Genomic DNA, 6,000 nt, shown 5'->3' on the forward strand with positions numbered 1-6,000 from the left:
CAAACTCTACCAAACTGGCTGCTTCCACTACCACTCCTGATTACCTATTCTACACACCTATGACACTCTGTATAAAAAAGCTTCTCCCTCATGTCAGCTTCAGACTTCCCTACACCCCACACTCCTCCAACCTTAAAAGCATGTCCTCTGGTTGTCTAGATGCTACCCGGCCTGCTGGATAGGATGGGCTTGTTTTCCTCAGAGGAAAGGAGGCTGAGAGCTGACCTGACGGAAGTACACGAGATTGTGACAGCCATAGATAGGGTAGATAACTCAAGTCTTTTTCCCATGGTGGAGGCATCAAAAACAAGTTTCAAGGTGAGAGGAGTGAGTTTTAAAGGGGTTCTGGGGTGCTTTTTTTTTTACAGAGTGTAGTTGGCTGGCTGGTGGCACAGTGACATCAGTGCCGGACTCCGGAGTGAAGGTTCAGGAGTGCGAATCCAGTCCGGCCGCTCCCGGGCATGCTTTCCATCCATGCCGGGTTGAGTGTCGAGCTCGCATCTGGGACTCGTAAAAAATAAACAATTGCGCTGTGAGAAGGACGTGGGGGACCACTCACAGAGTCTTTCCCCCAAGACGACCACTTGAAATAAAGTGGTTGCCGAGGCTCTGGCAGAGTATGGCGCATAAAAAAATAGTTGATATCAGAAGCATACTGCCAGAACTGATGGAGTCAGATACAATCACAATCTGTAAGCGGCCTTTAAAACAACACTTCAATCGGTAATATACGGTGCTAATGTGGACAAATAGGATCAGTGTATGGAAGCAATAGGCTAAACTGCCTATTTCTGAGGTGTACAGTTCTATGACTCAGAAATCCTTAAAATGGCAATAAATCACCAAAAACGACTGTTTCCTCCTTTACCTAGTCTCACCTATTATCTGTACTTGCCTCCCCCTACCTTCTTATAGTTTCTGTCCCCTACCTTTCCAGTCCTAATGCAGGGTCTCAGCCCAAAATGTTGACTGTTTATTCCCCTCCATAGATGCTGCCTGATCTGCTGATTCCTTCCAGCAATTTTTGTGTGTCTGTGTTTCCAAATTTAAAAATCTATTAAAATGAGTTTCTGCCTGCAAAAGCAGGAAACTCATGTACAAGGCTCAATCGAGTGTAGCAGAACTAATATTATGCGCAAGGATGCCTTCACTGAAAGAAATCATCAGAGGACAGTAGAAAATTGAAGAGGTTTCACTTGCACAGGTAACACACACCAGAATCCTTGGTGGTCTTTGAAACCATTTTTTCTTCTCAGCCAGATTCAGGTTATCTATGGATATAAACGTGTGGAAAATTCCAGGACAAGGGATTAAGAAGAAGCCTCAGCTCTCCAAGGATTTTTTGATTTAACTCTCATGTTTCCAAGACACACTGATCATGGTAAACTTGAAAGTATTAGACCATTTTGCTGATTACAAGCACACCTACAGTGTGAGAAATTGTGCCATTTTAAGGATTTGTCAGTGAAGTCCTCACTCATTGTCGTAGGCAGGCATTTGTGGGTTGATTCTCATCTATAAAACAGACATAGTGTTGTTGTGTACTATCTGAAAGATAAGTAAGGAAAGTGCAAACTGCTGTGTAGGAGTAATAAGCAAGCCATTCCATACAAGTTTATTTTCAATGAGAACTGCTTGCAATTTGGAGCAAATGCCATACAGTTAATTGTGAAATTTCATGGTCTGTTTCGGATAGCACACTAACAAATTTACCATGTGTTTCTGTGTCTTAAATTTGTATGGCCTCCTTTGACAAATCTAAATTTGAGGTAAAATTGTCATTTAAAGTCATAAAAACCAAATTGAATTGAATGAAATCGGATCTCTGTCAACAGCTCTGACGTGAGCAGCCTGGCTGATCCTTTTTAGCTTCAGACGTTGCCTCTACACTGCCTCCCATTTCCCAACACTTATCTTCTCTATTTTTCTGTGTGCTCCAAAGCCTGAAAATATATCTGCTTTTTCACCTTATTAAATCTGTTGGAATTATCACAAATAAAAAATGACAAATGCAAGGCATAGTATACTGTGATAAAACATTAACATCTGTAGAGTATAAAAACTGCTCACAGGACCAGAGGAACAAGAGTTCAAACATTTTACTCTCCTTGTATTTATTAGATGGTGGGTGATTATATTTCAGCACAATGAGACTCTGAAAGGGACTTACAAATGTCAGAAACTTGTCACTTTCAATATCAGTGCAGTTAGAAAGTAAACAGATACAAAGACAAAATATTATAATATGTTTCTGAAGAGACTATTCTAAAGCATTAGATTCTATTAGAAGGAATTCATGGCTTTATTAAGTTTTGTTAAACAGAGCAATGGCAATGATAAAGCTTTAAGTAACAGGCTTTACCCCATGCTTAAAGGGAAAGAGCTTCAACAAAGTATTTCGAAACTCTAGAGTCCTCATTGTGGGCCACAATCGAGTTATAGAAAGTGTGAAAAGGTAAAGACGTACCAAATCAATGCAAGTGTCAGACCCAGCGGGGCTATATTTAAACAGAGGAAATGAAAAGAATTCTCAATTTTTCATGGAAAACTATTTGGAATAATCTACCTGATGAAATGTTTGGGTAAAAATTTTGTAAATCTTAATGTGCAGGTGAAAGGTGTAGGGAGAATACAAGGGAGGGTATGGGGAAATTCTGCTGCCTGATGGCTTTTACTGGACACTGGCCCCTTCCTTATTTCAGTCCCCTCTGCATATCCAGAAGATTTTATTTTTCCAAATATGAAATGCAAAGCCTTGGGGAACACCAGAAACGTAATATCAACCGTACACTAAGTCTGTGACCTCACTATCATTTACTGAACTGGATCAAATGCCAACACTGACTGTTTGAAATGTCAGTATCCTGTGGAATACCAGGTTCAAAAACATTCACCTGAGCCTGTGTTGCAAGATTGTCCAGCCATACCATCAGAAAATAAATGTCCTGTTCATCCATATTCTTCAAGCTTATTTACATTGGCTGCATTGACTATCAACACTGGCTTCCAGTTCCTAATTCCTATCATTGTTTTGAAATCTCCCCACAGCTTCAATACACTCTGTCCCCACGTCCAGAGCAATCCCTGTCTCCCACCACTTTCCTCCCTTCTGAAAATCTGGTAAGGATGCAGAGGAGTTAGGGAGAAATAATCTAAAACCAAAGCTAACAATTGACTAATTACACCACATCCTATATTTGCAAGTTGATGTTAACAACTTGGTGTTTTAACAATGGTTGGCCCTTGAAACGATGACTATGAAACCACCAGATTGTTGTAAAAACATGCCTAGTTCGCTGCCCGCAGGAGAGGAAATTGGCTCACCTTGAGCAGCACACACAAAATAATGGAGGAAGCATCTATGGAGGGGATGTTTCAGTCCAATACTTTTCTTGTGTCTATAATTGTTTTACCTCACCTTGTCAGGCCTATTTCTGACTCCAGTCCTATAGCAACATGGTAAGTTGTAAATGACCAAACAGGCTGTTGTTTGGAGCAGTATATGCTGGTACTTTACAGTGATACTCGGATCCAGGAAGGACTTCTTCCATAAGGAAACTCGCACTGACAACCTCTGAATTTGGCATCCGGTACACCACCTCTCCTAATCCCACTGTTGGTGACTCTTGCCGAAGCCTTGACCACAAGCTCTGATATCCATTGCAAAACTTTTCAACCTTTCAGCACCTTCTGTAAATTCTCTGCAAAATATAACCTTCAACAGAAATCCCAATAATAGCTCCGCAATTACTTATATACTGTATCAGAGCAATCATCTTCCTCATGCACTGCCTGGAGATACTTTTCCATGTGAAGGTTTGAAGATTTTGTTTTCTTCTACTTTCTGCCTTGAGTAGTTTCTGCCTGTTGTTGAGAGGTGTACATGGAGAAGTCAACATCTATTGCTCATCTCCAAGTGACCCAAGTGTCAAACTTCAGTGATGAATGAGCCTTTGTTACAAATTCCCCCCAGGAGAGCATTCATGAATTAGGTGGATGGCACAACATTTTAATTGATATTTTAGAACATAAGAAATAGGAGCAGGAGTAGGCCATCCGGCCCATCAAGCCTGCCCCACCATGCAATAAGATCATGGCTGATCTGCCCATAAACTCAGCTCCATCTACCTGCCTTACATTGTTCATTGCATAAGTTATTGAGCCAATATTTGAACATCTGCCTAACACAAGTCCACCATTCCCAGTGGTCTAATATTTTAATTCCCCTTCCCATTCCAACATGTCGGTCCATGGCCACCTGTGCCAAGATGAGGCCACCCTCAGGGTGGAGTAGCAACACCTTATATTCCATCTGGGTAGCCCCAATCTGGTGGCATGAATATCGATTTCTTCTTCCGGTAAAAGTTTGTTTCCCTCCCTCTCCCCTCTTCTGCTTTTCCCCACACTGGCTTTTGACCGCTTCTCACCTACCTCTCACCTCCCCCTATGACGCCTCCCCCTTCCCTTTCTCCTGTGGTCCACACTCCTCTCCTATGAGTTTCCTTCCTCTCCAGCTCTTTATCTTTCCTGCACACCTGGCTTCACCTATCATCGTCTAGTTTTCCTTCTTCCCCTTCCCCAACCTTTTTATTCTGGCATCATCCCACTTCGTTTCCAATCCTGAAGAATGCTCTTGGCCCAAAATGACAACTGTTTATTAATCTCCACAGATGCTGCCCGACCTGCTGAGTCCCTCCTGCATTTTGTGTGTGTTGCTTTGGGTTTCCAGCATCTGCAGGCTTTCTCACGTTTACCATTCTGTGTGCCCATTACAAAGGACGGTAGCCTCGATCTTCCTGAGGCCGGCCCCAGTGCACTGCCAGTGGAATGCCCCAGTGTGCTGCCAGTGGCTGTTCTGGTGCACGTGGCACTGGATTCCAACATTTGGGACAGTGTGGATTGAGAGAAGGAGAGCAGAAGTTGGTGGGAGGAATTGTGGAGAGACAGGCCTACATCGGAATGTCGGATGGAAGGGCAGCAGGAATCAGCAGGACACTGAGTGTGGAGCAAACTGGGGCATTTGTGGAGCTTGAGCTGGTGAAATCAGCACAATGTAGAGAAAAGGACACAAGGATAAAGCTTGCTAGTTGTGTTCTATAATGGTGTTTCCCCCCCCACCCTGCTCTGATAGGTTCAAATCATTACACTATACTCTAACCAGGGAGCCCTGCATCAACATGCTCCAAGTTTCCTCTCAAGTTCATTGCCATTCATGTATACCACCAAACAAAACAACATTCCTCCAGAACAAAGTGCACACCATACAGATAACTCCCACACATAGAACATAAAGTAATATTACCACTAATAAATTAAACAAATAATAAGGTGCATTTATGATACAGGTGAAAAATCAAACAGCATAATACCACTGAGACCTAGGTGGTGGTAGGGAGTTCAGTAGTCTTATACCCTGGGGGAAGAAGCTGTTTCCCATCCTAACAGTTCTTGTCCTAAACTATGGAAACTCCTGCCTGACGGTAGGGGGCTCAAAGAGATTGCTGGGGCGGTGGTGGGGAGTGCAAGTGGGAGGGTTCAGTGACAATGCATATATAGTGCTTGTGACTAATATCTCTAATGAGTGAAGAGAGACCCTGGTGACCCTTACAATCCTTTGTAGGGACGGGCACTCAGATGCTTGCAGTTCCCGTACTAGACAGTGATGCAGCTGCTCAGGACATTCAAATGGGGTATCATAGCCCATGTGCCCCCACTGTGAAATCACACCAGATCCACAAGGGGCAGTCACAACAAGAAGAGTTTGTTTCTATCCATTCGCCAAGTGTGGAAGCTGCTGACCCAAGAAAAAAAAATCAATTTTCAATTGCAAAAATCTGAAAGAAACAGCAAGCTGTGATTGAATTTCCAGCAACAGATTTAAACATTTGAAAAGTTAACATTAGCTCCAGTCAGAGCATGTGTTTTTATAACCATTTTGTTTTCCTTTCTAGTCAATGGTGTGAAATCAGCCTGTTGTGAGCGGAACAAACTCACAATACC

The sequence above is a fragment of the Mobula hypostoma genome, chromosome 25 (assembly GCF_963921235.1).
Source record: "Mobula hypostoma chromosome 25, sMobHyp1.1, whole genome shotgun sequence".
Classification (NCBI taxonomy): domain Eukaryota; kingdom Metazoa; phylum Chordata; class Chondrichthyes; order Myliobatiformes; family Myliobatidae; genus Mobula; species Mobula hypostoma.